Consider the following 14,958-nt stretch of genomic DNA (forward strand, 5'->3'; position numbering starts at 1 on the left):
ACATACAGACAGCTCCCCAACCTGAAGTAAATACTCACTAGCAACTACACACCACAGAACAGAAACAGTAACATTCACACAATAAAAACAATGAGGAGTCCTTGTGTCACCTTAGAGACTAACACATTTATTTGGGCATAAGCTTTCGTGGGCTAAAACCCACTTCATCAGATACATGGAGTGAAAAATCCATTTATTCTTTTGCATAGAGACTCAGGCCCTATGCTACTAGCACTCCCAGCTATCTTCGAGACACCACTGACTTTCGTCACCTACAGCCCCCAACTAAAACCTCTCCAGGACATCATCAAGGATCTACAACCTGTCTTGAAGGACGATCCCTCACTCTCACAGACCTTGGGAGACACGCCAGTCCTCGCTTACAGACAGCCCCCCAACCTGAAGCAAATACTCACCAGCAGCTACACAACACACAATAAAAACACTAACCTAGGAACCAATCCCTGCAACATGCCCCGTTGCCAACTCTGTCCGCATATCTATTCAAGGGACACCATCATAGGACCTAACCACATCAGCCACACCATCAGGAGCTTGTTCACCTGCACATCTACCCATGTAATATATGCCATCATGTGCCAGCAATGCTCCTCTGCCATGTACATTGGCCAAACTGGCCAGTCTCTACGGAAAAGAATAAATGGACACAAATCAGACATCAAGAATTGTAACATTCAAAAACCAGTAGGAGAGCACTTCAATCTCCCTGGACACTCAATAACAGACTTAAAAGTGGCCATTCATCAACAAAAAAACTTCAAAAACAGTCTTCAACGAGAAACTGCAGAACTGGAATTAATTTGCAAACTTGACACCATGAAATTAGGCCTGAATAAAGACTGGGAGTGGCTGGGTCACTACAAAAAGTAATTTTCCCACTGTTGATATTCACCCCTTCTTGTCAACTGTTGGGAATGGGCCACATCCATCCTGATTGAATTGGCCTAGTTAGCACTGATCCCCCCACACTTGATAAGGCAACTCTCATCTTTTCATGTGCTGTATATTTATACCTGCTACTGTATTTTCCACTCCATGCATCTGATGAAGTGGCTTATACCCCATAAAAGCTTATGCCCAAATAAATGTGTTAGTCTCTAAAGTGCCACAAGGACTCCTCATTGTTTCTACCGATACAGACTAACACAGCTATCCCTCTGAAATCTGTCAGAGTATTTAGTGTTAGTAGGGTATCTGGCCTCCTTCCAGTTAGTGGAATAGGATTGTGCACACATTCAGAAAACCCTTGTGCTTCCTTCAGGGTCAGTGCAATGCAATTTTATGTAAGACAAGTGTTTTCTTAAACAATTGAAACAATTGTCCACTGTCCCTGTTCCTGCTGCTTTGCACTGCACAGCATAAAGCATATGGAGTGCTGCCATAAAGGGCTTAAGTGAGGATTCCTCCTGACACAAGGGAGTCCTTAGATGGTATAGAGCTGGTGTAGCCACCAGCTTTGTCTTCCATGTAAAGGACAGATTAGACTGGGGAGGAGGAAGAGGCAGAGTGGAATATATAGTGCTCTGCCTGATACTCAGCCAATTGAGAAAGCAGCCCTGAGGCTGCTCTGTGTTATATCGGGGGCTTTTAAGAAAAGCAGAAAAATAGCTTAGAGGCACTGTGTTTCCCCATTCCTCACCCAGCTGTCCTCAGCTGCAAATTGTAAAATCTGTCTATTTGAGGACTGAGCCCCTCAGGAAAATTTGCATTAATATGCAATTCCAAAGCTAATTCTTTATCTTGAAATATCTTGTTTCTTTTTTCTAAACACAAGCACGCAAGGGGAATTTTTTCCTCTCCAGTTTTGCACAGGGCGTAGTGGCTTCAGTTGACAAAATTCCCCATGTATTTTGCTTTTTACTAAAGGCATCTTCATTTTTTCTTTGTGCTTAGTGTAGGAGTCTTCAGATATCTACATTCCTTGAATTTCCAGTACACCTTGTTCAACTTTAACTGGTGGAAGAGATCCCAATTCTAATAATAACAGTGAATGTAATGCATTGTCCTCAGTGGATTTGGGTCCACTTCCACCAGGTCTGAATTTTATCTGTTCGAGTTTACATGTGTGTAAAATTGGAATAAGTGAGACGGCAATCTGGCCTCAGAACTTTAGTAGCACAAAAGATGGTGCTCCACCTGGTAAGCTACATATTTTCAATTCATTATTTTAGAAAGGCAGATTTAAATAGATATTTTTACTAGATGGAGGAAAGGCTTAAGTGACCTTTTGAAAGGTGAACTTAAGTAGGATTTGCATGTTTCATGATATATCCTGTGCTACTCAGGTGCAGAGTAATAAAGTCAATACTTTGCAAGTGGTGTTTGCCCAAACTGGAGCAGAGGTTGCTATTTTGCGTCCTGCCAAACTATGTTTGATGTTGGAAGGAATAGAATATTTGTTTTATGACTATAAGGGTGCCAAGAAATTCTTTAAAGCACAGTCTGTAACCTCTAAGGGTGAGATGGAATAGGATGAAACAGGAAAGTTACTCAAAGATGACATTGTAAAAAACAAAAAACACAAAACACCCCCCTTGCAGTTTTAATTATACTGCTCGTCAGAAGTATAATCCTTTAAATTAATTCTGGCATCTGTGACATGAGGTCTGGAATATACTTTTCAATATAAAATATGTTGTATTGTACCTAAGTAATTGAAATTCAGAGGTCTGAAATCTAAGAGTCTCTGAGACATTGGTTAATGTTTTCCAGTCTGAACTTTCATTTTTAATTTTTATCTGTATTTTTATTGCTCTGAGTATGGTTGCACACAGAGTAATAGTCCCAGAGAGATACAATGCAGATTATAGGCTTACTCAATTTTCCTTTTTCCGGTTTCAATGTTAAAATGTATTAGGCATTGTACCACAATCTTAAATGACCATTTGTTCATACACAGAAGAATCAGGGAATAGTATTAAGTAATGCTTTTTCTTTTTGTAAAGTGAACTTAACTTTATTCCTATAATTAACAGCCCTATGTGCCAAAATCTGCTAATTGTGTCTAGAACTAGTACAAGATAGACAATGGCAGTGCAAGTTCATCATCAGTATGTTGCAATACTGAACCAGAGGCACAACCTCTAAGGTTTATGTCTACAGGGGAGGTATGATTGCAGCTCATGTAGGCATACCTGAGCTTGCTCTGATCTAGCTAGACCAAGGCTAGCTTGAGTAACAATAGCCGTGTAGCCGGGGCAGCGGCACAGACCAACTACCCATAGTCCTGGGTGGTGGTGTAGTCCATCAATTTCTACTTTAACTGGAACATACCAGATTCCCAAAATTTGACTAGCTGTTTAGGTTGAAAAGGGGCAGCAATATTTAAGAATAATCCGAGACTAACTCTAGTGATTGGTTTACATTTTTAAGGCTATCTCTGCAACAAGAAGGACTCAAGACTTACACTTAAAAATATCTGTCTTTGCACTCAGACTAGCTTAGTATTCCAGATATTGGGGGAGCTGCACCTGTTGGCCCCCAAATTTTTCTCTATTTGCTGCTGTTTGCTCCACTCCTAAAGTTGCTCACAATACTTTCTTTGTGCCATTGCAATTAGTTGCTGTGGAGATTATTATGTTGTCACAATGAATTATAGCTTCATGTGAAGATGTTTTTCATGAGGCATGAGCAGCTCTTTAGAGACAGTAAGTGTAATGCAGGAACATGCTTAACGGAATGCCTTTACCTCTGCTTATTCCCTTTGGTTTTTTTCTGTATTTGTTTTGCCGTAGAGGCAACTGCACAATACTATTTTGAACACTGAGCACAATTATAGCTTTGTATTTAGTAAACCGGGGTTGATGTTTCTATGTTGCTATCTTGTGATTGGAAAATGCTCAGCATCTCCCAGGGTTGGGCCTGTAATGGGCATGTGACTACCTAAGCAGTCTCTTGAGGGTTTTGTAACCCATCCCAGTTCATGACCCAGAGTAGGAGCCTGTTGTTTAACTCTGTTCCTATTAAGCATGCCCAAAGGATCTCTCCCTCAGGAATGTACTGCTGAGGGAACGTGCAGGTTTAAAAACTGAACTTCCACCTGTTCTATGGAAAGAAACATTATGCAAATAGTCCATCTAACCTAGGGAATCAAAGTGAGACACAGATGCTTTTTCTTTAGTCCTCAGCCCACTTTTTACTTATTTTATAAGGTTTTAGGCCCATCAGGCCCTAACAGAATTCAACTCTTCTTCTGTGCCATTTGAAAAAGCCTTTTAGCACTGTTATTGGCTCTGTTAGAATGAATTATGAGCTGTAGTGCTAGCCTCCTTTAAAATTAGTCCAGGATAGGAAAAGAATATAAAAATAAACCTCTCCGCTTCCTGAAGCTAGATGATGAGTGAAAAAGCTCTTCTGTTCCCAATGGTTTTAAAGGACCTGATTCAATCTCCAAGACCACTAGGGTTAATTCACAGCATGCTCTGAGTCAGGTATGGGATATACTTGTGAACAACTTGCTTATTAAAAGTCCAAAGATTATAGGTTAGGCTAGCTTTCTCAAAAGGAAAACTTGAGCCATATTTCAAGCTGGCAAGGGCCAACATACAGTTTTGGGTGGGACCTGTGCAAAACTGTTTTCATACTGTTAATCCCAAGCCATCGAATTGTAGTGGTTTCATGTGATTTATATTGAGTTTTTGGGTTCTCTTGACCCTGAAACTGGAAGTAGAGCTCAGAAAGTATGAACAAATCAAAACTATTTCACCTGAATGTCTGGGAACTGAAACCAGTTAGAAAATTTTATGGCTTAACTGACTATAGAGTCCCAGAGACTGGTCTGATTCACCAGTGTAGTATTTTACTCTTATGTCAGTATAACCAGTATAGCACTGACTAAAGTAAAACAGTAATTAATGAACCTCTGGCTAATAAATAATCATTCATGACCCCTCACAGCATCAAAATGAACCATTTATTCATCTCCAGTTATCCCAAGCCCTGTGTGATCGACTTGAGTGGCTCTGTAATAATTTAAGACTACTGTATGTATGTTGAGGTGGTTATTGAGATGTTTTCCCTATAACTACATTGGTTTAAATCAAAAGGTGACCATCTGTCTGACAAACAGGCAGGAAAGGGAAGAATGGCCATTTGTCTGCAACCACTTGAATTGTTATGAGACAATGCTAAGACTATTGGCTTTGAAGATTTTGCTTCTTCTCCAGCCAACCTACAAAACTGTTTTGAACCAGGACAGGAAAATGCTCGTGAACGCAGGAGATCAAAAGACTCCTGGCAGATTTAACAAGGAACACGCTATCAAGAGGGCAGGTACTTGGCTGGGGGAACTAGATTGAGGAACAGGAACTCAATGGATGTCTGAAATTAGGTCTGCCGAGGTCGTCATCAGAGGGATGATAAGCATTTAGGTAAGACAGACATGCATGTAGTGTTTGTTGTTTTAAACCCCATTTTCTTTAAATGCTTTGTTCCTATTGTTTAAAATAAACAACTTCCCACAAAGATCAATGGTCAGCAAGGTGGAAAGATGCCAATGTCTTGAATAAACACATCAAGGACAGAAAATGTGGTCTACTTTGAATAACATCTGCTCATCACTCAGCTGCACCTACCTTTTTCAGAAATGGGCTCTGAGACACCATCCTATTTGTAACTGTGGAAATGGACTTCAAACCATGGAACACCTTATCAATCAGTGACCCCAATGATTACATCAGATAGTTTCTCTGCCATCCACTCCCCATCACCTGAAGAAATCTATTGAATTCCCAACCTAGATTAGGACATTTAGGATTACTGTTTTTAATCCATATGAAAGAAGAAGAAATAAACAATACTTTGGTTTAAGAAGGCTGTCTGATCAATATATAACACTATAACAGGATCCTAAAAGGAAGGACTGCAGGTCTCCAAACTCAGTGGGACCTGCTGGTTAAGCACTGTTGATGCACAGGGTATGATAGCCCAAGACCTAGTCTAAGAGTGAGAGAATTGTGGAATTCCATCCTGGGTAGAGGCATGAGGCCTGACACCTGAGGGGGTGCACCCAGAGAGACGAGAAAGGGAACAGAATTGCAATTTGCTCTGGAACCATGACAGCCTGATTTTTCTGAAGGCTTTGAATGTCATGGAAACCTCACAGAAAATCGGCATGTAATGTATACTTTAGTAATTAATAGCTTTGCAAAGTATAAAAGCATCCAGAATTTTTTATTAAACTTCCAGCCACGTTACCACCTCCTCCTAATATGATGCAGGTACTTGGTGTTTCCACCTGCATTTTCTTGTTTTGGAACTAAGAAAAAATAAAATTTGAGTTTTCAATGTGGGAAAATGTTCTGTTTCTGGCAAATCAAGTATGAAGGATTTCAGCTAGCTTTCTGTGGGTAACTGCAAGCTTTACATGAGAATTTTCTGCCAATTTTCAAGCAGAAGCAGAGGAAACTTTACAAGTGATTCTGCCTGTGCTTATAGGTCATAAATACAGTTGCAATAAATAACTAGAGGTAGCAAGTAAAGGTCTTTATGTGCTGAGATCAGTAACTGACACTGAACTTGGTTGAAAACTGTAATAAAAAATTAAAGCAGAAATGAAATGTCATTTTTCATATGATGAGTATATGAAAATTATCTAATTGAGATACATGGCAAATCTGAGTGGTAGATTCTCTTCAGTGCACCAGTGAAAATGCAAAATATCATTTCCCAGAGCAATTCAGCCTGAAATCAACCTGTTTTATGGCTATTATGGGCTTTGTTATGAGAACATAGCAGTAGAACTCTAGAAAGATTGGATGAGTGATTGTGTTCAACCTTTTTAAATAGGAAACACATGAAATGATTTGTATAAAGTAAAACCAGAATGGGGAATTTACAAAAAATCCTTCTTACGAGTCTTTGTTAATAGTGTGATATTCACGTCAGATTGTGATGATGATCTATTCAGAACAATAGGAAGATAATCTTCCAAAGGGACTTTCAAATATGTTGGAAAGTTGTGAAAAAGTAATATAGTATAATGCCAGTTATCTGAATTCCCTTTATCCAGAAACCCCAGTTTTCTGAATCTACAGTGTGCCCCTCAGCTCCAAGTGGTATCCATGTATCCACATGTCCAGTTATCCAAAATGTTGGAGTGCCTCTTCTACCTTTCTACCTCTGCACAGGCTTCCCCAAACAAAGGGAAGACTTTGGAGGCTTCAGGAAAGACTTCCAAAAAAGAGGAGCATGGAGTTTCACCTTAAGGAGCCAGCTCTGAAAAAGTCTACATCCCTGGTGAGATCTACAGTCTCCAAAACCTCATCTTCTTCACTCACTACCATTGAGTCAAAGAACTCCTCCTCTGGTACTGGCAGGATCATAAAGTCCTGGAGTACAAAGGAGATAGACAGCTCTGATAGGGCCTTGGTACTTTATACCAGCAAGGAAGGCAAGGATAGACACTTGGGACTGGCACTGTCCAGTTCAGCCAAGCTGTTGGTACTGCTGCATCTATACCCAATGGGGACCCCATATTGAAAGAAATCTTTCCTGAACCCCTTCTTCTGGCCTTCAAACAACCCTCCAACCTCTCCAAGCTCATCCTCGGAAGCAAGCTCCCCACAGTCCAGGGCACACCAACTCAAAGCAGCATCAGACCCTGCCAGAACAACAAACGCAAAACCTGCAGACATATCTCCACTGCTATAATGTTCAACATCCTGCACAACATACCTTTCAAGATCCATGGGTCCTATACATGCCTAGCACAATGTGGTATACCTTATCCAGCGTACTAAATACCCCAATAACTATGTAGGTGAAATGAATCACTATGTTCTTGAATGAACTCACACAGGAAAATAATAAAAGACAAATACACCATATCACCTGTAGGTGAACACTTTTCACAAATGATCAGTTCTCATCCTCAAAGGAAATTTGCAAAACACTTTCAAAAGATGAGCCTCAGAGCTTAAATTCATAACTTTTGCTAGACACTAAAAATCTTGTCTTCATAAAGACCATGGATTTATGGCTTATTACAACAATCTGTAACCTACTAACCTCCCTTTTTGTCCTATGACTACAGGGGTATTAATGGGCCACTTTACCTTGAATTGTCTCTTGGCATGTGTGCTAATCACTTATGCTAAACTATCTGTTTGATCTTGTATTTAGCTGACACCTTTCCCAGACCTGAAGAGCTCTGTGTAGCTCAAAAGCATCTCTCTCTTTCCAACAGAAGTTGGTCCAATACAAGATATTACCTCACCTACCTTGTCTCACAAGAACATAGGGATCAGTTCCAGTCTATCATCTCAGAGGACAAATTTGTGGCCAGAACTGCTCTTCAGGCATTCTCAGATGCTATGGATACAGCTGCCCACTCCATCTCCAAGGCAGTGGTTATGCGCAAGGCCTCATAGCTCCATCTGTTGGGGTTTCCAAAAGAGATACAGAACACCATGGAGGACCTCTCCTTTGACAGTTGTAAACTGGTTTTGGAAACCATGTAGGAGTCTTTGCACACACTAAAGGACTCTAGGGCTACTTTACAATCTCTGGGCACATATACACCTACAAATAAGAAAAGGTTTAGTAGGTCACAGACTGCCCAGAGATCATGTCCTGCTCAGTTTTCTGAGGAATTACAGGAATCCCTCAAACCTCCCAGAAAGAGACATAGATTTCAGAAACAGAAGGCTGCCTGACTGCCCTCCCTGATCACGCAGCTCTCTTTGAAGCAACAGTTTTGATGGGTTCATCAAGGGTTCAAACCCTCCTGCACTCCGGGATTTACAGCTATGCCCATTGGCTCACCTTCCTCCCTTTGGAGATCACCTTGCCTATTTCCAATATGCCTGGATGCGGATCATTACAGACCATTGGCTCATGGAGGTCATAAAATTTGGCTATATCATCCATTTTATGTCACTCCCTCCCACCCCCTTCAGGGACCCATCTTATGAGCTTTCATTGAGACAATAAGTGATTTCTCTCCTTTCATTAGGAGCAATAGAGCCAGTTCCTCCTCACAAGGGCAAGGATTTTACTGAAAGTATTTCCTTGTACCAATGCAGGATGGAGGGTGGAAACGGGTCTTAAATCTAAGTCTCCTAATAAGTAAAGTCTCAAAAGCTCAGGATGGTGACTCTGGCAGCTATAAATCCTTCACTTGAGAAAGGAGATTGATTTTTGGCCTTTGACCTACAAGATGCCTGTTTCTACCTAATGATACACCCATCACACAAGAAATAGCTATGCTTCGCTAAAAGCCAGGATAATTTCCAATACAAATGCTTCACCCTTTATTTGGCTCCAAAGGTATTCTCCAAAGTCCTGGAAGTAGGGGCTGCTTATCTTTGGCAAGAATCAATCCTAGTCTTTCCTCAATGACTGGTTACTCGAGGGCCATTCCTACAAAGCACTCCTGTCTTCCATCCAGATGGCCTTTTCTCTGTTCTGGGAGTTGGGTCAGCAGCTGAATGTAAAATAGTCCACATTAACCCCTGTATAGAAGATACAGTTTATAGGTGTATATCTGGACTTATTGATAGCCAAAGCCTACTTTTCTGAGACAGATTTGTAACCTTGTCAGGTCTGGTATGGGCAATTAAGGGGAATCTGTGAATCACAATAACAAACTGCTTTCAGCTCCTGGAACACATAGCAGCTTGCACTGTTGTGACTGATCACACACAGGTAGGTCTCCAATGCTTCCAGGGTTGGCTGAGAACAAGTTATTCTTCAGTCAGACACACCTTGTACAGACAAATGATATTTCCCCTAAAAGGGAGGCATTCCTTAGGCTGGTGGAAAGATCAACTTGGTGTCTGTGCAGGCATTTTTCTGTTGCCCAGCCCCACAAGTGGCTTTAACAACAGATGCATCACTGTTGGAATGGGGAGCCCACCTCAACACCTTCATGACTCAGGATAGATGGGCAATTCAAGAAACCAGTCTCCACATCAATCTGTGGAAATTCAGGGCTGTTAGGAATGCTTTCCTTCATTTCCTGCCCCTCATTAGAGGCACATCAATCATGGTCACGATGGACAATACATTCTGCATGTTCCCTATTGACAAGCAGGGAGGAGCGAGGTCCACCTCCCTGAGCACCAAAGCCAGGAAACTATAGAATTGGTGCACAGCTCGTCAGATCCAATGTTTAGCAACCTACCTTCCAAGTATTCAGAACACCACAACTGATGTCCTCAGCAGACATTTCTCACAGGATTACAAATGGGAGCTAGACTCCCAAGTTCTCCACAGCATGGAAATGGAAGAGATTCTTCCACTGGTGGTTTTGTGGCTGCCTCCTGTCTGATTTGGTGACACTTTCAGTCATCCTGGATTATCTTCTGGATCTAAATAAATTGGGGCTATCAATTAGTTCAATTTAAGGTCCATTTGGGCTCGGTATCAGCCTTTCATCCTTTGGTAGAACTCCATATTTGCTCATCTGGTATTGTCTAGGTTTATTAAGGATTTGGGGAATCTCTTTTCACAAATTAGAAACCCTACCCTGACCTGGGACCTCAACCTGCTATTCAATTACCTTATGAGACCAATGGTGACCTGTTCTCTGTTGCATTTATCTATGAAGACGGCTTTTTTTCTGGACATCACATCAGCCTGTAGGGTCGGAAGGATGGAGCCTTGATGGCAGATCCCCCTCCTTATGGTGTTCTTTCAGGACAAGGTTTCTTTGTCCACACCCTAAATTCTTACCTATGGTTCTATTGGTATTCCACCTTATTCAATCCATTCATCTACAAGTGTTTTTCCTGAAGCCACGTAGTTGTATACAGGAATCCTGTTTATGTACTCTGGATATTAGAAGAGCATTGGCTTTCTACTTAGATAGGACTAAGTGTCATGCCTGCTGGGTGTGGTACTCTGTCTTCATTTAGTGGCACCTAGACCACTTAGAGATTAATAAGTCTGCTATAGCCTTAGCTAAGAGGCATGTGGCTTTTAGCTCATGAAGTAGAGGTTCAGACACTAAGCTTGAGAGGTTCCAAATTCGATCCCACCTGTTGATGACCGGGGTCTGTCAGCATTACACAAGCAGTTTAGGAAGTCACCTTGGCTCTTAATTTTCTTTGCAGATAGATCCATGGGTTCCTCAATCTCTACTTGGAGACTATCGAGACCGATATCTGGAAGTATTATCCCTTGTTATGATGCTGCAGGCATTCATTTCGTCCTGAAGGGTGTTTGCACATTCAACCAGTTCACTGGCAACATCTGTGGTATTACTGAAGAATGTGCCAGTATCTAAAATATGTAGGGCTGCTACATTGTCTTTAATACATATGTTTTTGAAACATTATCCCCTGATCCATGCTGTCAGGTATGATGAGACTCTTGGTTGTGCAATTCTATCCTCAGATTTGGACTCTATTCTCAAGTTCCCCCCTCCATCTGGGGATACTGCTTGGAAGTCACCTGAAGCAGAGTACCCATAGGGACACTATAAGAAGAAAATGGTTACTCACTTTTTGCAGTAACTGTGGTTCTTTGAGATGTGTGTCCCTATAGGTGCTCCACTACCCACCCTCCTTCCCCTCTGCTTCAGACTGCTCCTTAGGGGACATTAGGGTGGAGAAGGCATTGAGGATGCTTTGCCCATATACTCCTGCATAGCCTCAATATCTGGCATGAGGAGGCATAGGGTGCATGCTTGGGCTGAATGGACACTAACTGAAAATCTCCAATCAAGGGTTCGAGAGGTGCCCCACCTGAAGTGGAGCATCCTTAGAGGAACACAAGTCAATGAACTGCAGTTGCTGCACAAAGTGACAACCTCTTCATGAGAAGAGGTTAAAAAGAGCAGAGATGAGACTAATAAAAAATGACATGATAGAAGTGTATAAAATAATGAAGAACACTGAGATCAGTCAAATGCTCCTATTTACACATCCCTCCACAACAGAGAAACAAGAGGACACCCAATGAAATGAAAACAACCTACAACTGATAAAAGGATTGAGTCTTTTCTCCCCACCATGAATAATTTATGAAATTGTCACAAGATGTTGAGATACAGGACCAAATTCTCCGCTGATGAAAATGGGTGCATCTACATTGATTTCAGTGGAGTTTTGCCAGCATACACCATATAGAGTTTGAGCCTTTGAAGAGTTTAGTGGGATTCAGAAAAGGATTAGAACTTTTTGTGTGAATGACCTCCACCAAACCGCTAAGATAGAAATGTGAAAGGGATGCCAATCCTCCTGCTTCAGGACAGAGATCAACCACTAACTACTTGGCATTAGGAAAACACTTCCCCAAAAGGCATGCTAGTGCTTAACTGTCCATTATGGAGGCTGTGCAGAAGCTAAAAGGTGATGGACTAATGATGGAGTTTTGCTGATTCTTCAAACACTGAGATTCTAGCTGTAATAGCACATGTCTTTAAATATTGCCAGCCACTGATTCTATATCCTATTTGCCTTGAGGAAGAAATCGCGTTATGCACTGAAGTTTGCATTTGATCGTTTTTCAACTGGCCTTGGTTTGATCCTTGACTGCCTGAACATGCCATTTATGTGTTATTATAAATGTAACTAATAATGATGCACTTTAATTTATTGGCACAAAAACTCAAAGGTCTATGAATATTTTGAAAAATAACTAAAATAAAATTATAACTAAAACAAAAGATCTATTAAAATATCCTAGGAGCCTGTGAACTAAACAAATATAAAATAGATGAAACCCCAAACTATCTTTTTGGTGCATTTCTCCTCTTCTGCTTAGATCCTTGAATGTATAGCATGGCTAAGTGAACACTCATTGAGTGTTTACTCAGTTTTCTTTTGCTGTGACTAAGCCATTCATAGTCCAAGTGCTTGTCTCTCTTTGATTTCAATGGCACTATGACAATTTACAGCAGCTGAAGATCTGCTTCTTGTTGTTCTTCAGTTTGTCTTCTGATTTAGGATACGTGCAAATAATCTACTCCAAGGCTGAAACCAATATAATAGGGAATGTATGCATGTGGTTTCAATGTTAAAAACTGAGATGAGTTTACAATGCTGAAGCAAATCGTGGGTGAATCCATTAGCTTGACTTCTTGAGTAGCTTTACAACAAGGGAACACACAGTTCAAGAGGATTGTATTGAAGCACTTTGAAATATTCATAAAACTATAAGCTATTCCAGTTTCAGTGAAGCAGCCATTATCTCGTCATAGCTATAAAACACCAACCAGTCCAGTTACATAATAGCATCTCTTCTGTGCTATGGTGAAGTTTAGGGAGAATTATGGGTGGAGCACTGTGAACAAATGGAGCCATCAGAGTAAATGAGCTTAAAAATGGAGGAGGAGTCCAAAGTATGAAAAGCCTTGATGATAAATTTATAGGGTTAAATTAATAAAATACATTATTTGCTAATAATTTGACCAGCTCTACAGTTCACTATTCACTTCCACATGGCACCATCCTTAGCATCAGTGCAGTCAATTGCAAAAGATAGCTGAGTACTGAACAAACATGAAGATTTAAAAATATCCAGGTTTGATAACATTGTTCAGCCTTCCTGGAACAGTCACTTTTGCATAGGATCGTTAAATACCACAGCATATACTGCAGATTAACACAATGCAGTGTTTTAAAGGTCACTTTATTAATGTCCTCATACTACAGATGTTATATGTAATGTATGATTTGGGTACTCGTCTCCTGGAACTAGCTGTTTTAATAAATTTTTATTTCCATTAGCGATTCCCTCTAAGTTTTAATTTTTTTTTTATCATCACAACTCTCTCTACATTTACTGGGGTTGAATTCTTTTCTTCAGAAATATAGACAACTAAAAAATATGAATTAGTGGAAAGTTAAATAGGACTCACAAATGAAGAATGCCATTTGACATTAACTGTTTATACTTTGCATTATGATTATAATTTGACATGATGGTATTTTTTTAACTTTGTTTTGACTTAGTCAGTCCCTAAAAACATTAGTGAATGGTGCCCACACTTTTTAATAATAATAATTATGAAAAAAGTCCTAGATTTGTTTGCAGTTTCCCTAATCTGTTGTTAATAAACTTGAAAGAACACAGCCCTGCCTAATAAACACATCAAACTAATGGGGAGTAAAGTAGTTCAGAAGAGTGTTTGTTGTTTGGTGTTTAGATTTCAATCAAAATTAATCAACAATAGATGGGGCCTGCTGTATTTATTAGCAACACAAATCCCTGTGATTCAATGCCAGGTCCTTTGACTCATTCCAGTGCATGCTGGCAGGGGTACAGGACTGATAAATACTTACATCCTTATGACTGAAAAAGACAGGGGGAGGTAGGGGGAAGGGAATACAGCCGAGAAAACAGACCACACGACTGGCATGAATTCCCTGAGAGCCATTTTGAATTTCTCTCTATACAGCCAGACTGTGAATGGGAAGTAATTGATTCAGGAACAGTAGAGCCTTTTTCCTTTGTGAAACCTTCAGCTTTGCAGATGGCTAGCCTGAATAATCCAGCATGGTTTTGTTCCCTCTTCCCCTTTAGGCTACTCTGTCCCCCGCTTTAACTTTCACTCCCCTTCCCCCGCCTTGATTTTTTTAAAGACCTTGGTTGTAGCAGTGAGGACTGCTGCAGACAGTGCATATATAGCAAGTGTCTTCATAAGAACCAGTAGAAATGCATTTGCAGCTTTCTAACAAGTTCTATTCCAAGATAACTAAAGTGAAGAAATTTTAAGGCTTGGTGTTTAATTATAGATCTAGAGTTTAAGGTTTAAGGCTCATTTTTGGGCGAGAAAAAAAATCCAGTTATTAGCATCAAAAATAAAAGGAGTACTTGTGGCACCTTAGAGACTAACCAATTTATTTGAGCATGAGCTTTCGTGAGCTACAGCTCACTTCATCGGATGCATACCGTGGAAACTGCAGAAGACATTATATACACGCATCCGATGAAGTGAGCTGTAGCTCACGAAAGCTCATGCTCAAATAAATTGGTTAGTCTCTAAGGTGC

This window comes from Lepidochelys olivacea, assembly GCF_965140295.1.
Source record: "Lepidochelys olivacea isolate rLepOli2 genome assembly, chromosome: 4".
Classification (NCBI taxonomy): Eukaryota; Metazoa; Chordata; order Testudines; family Cheloniidae; genus Lepidochelys; species Lepidochelys olivacea.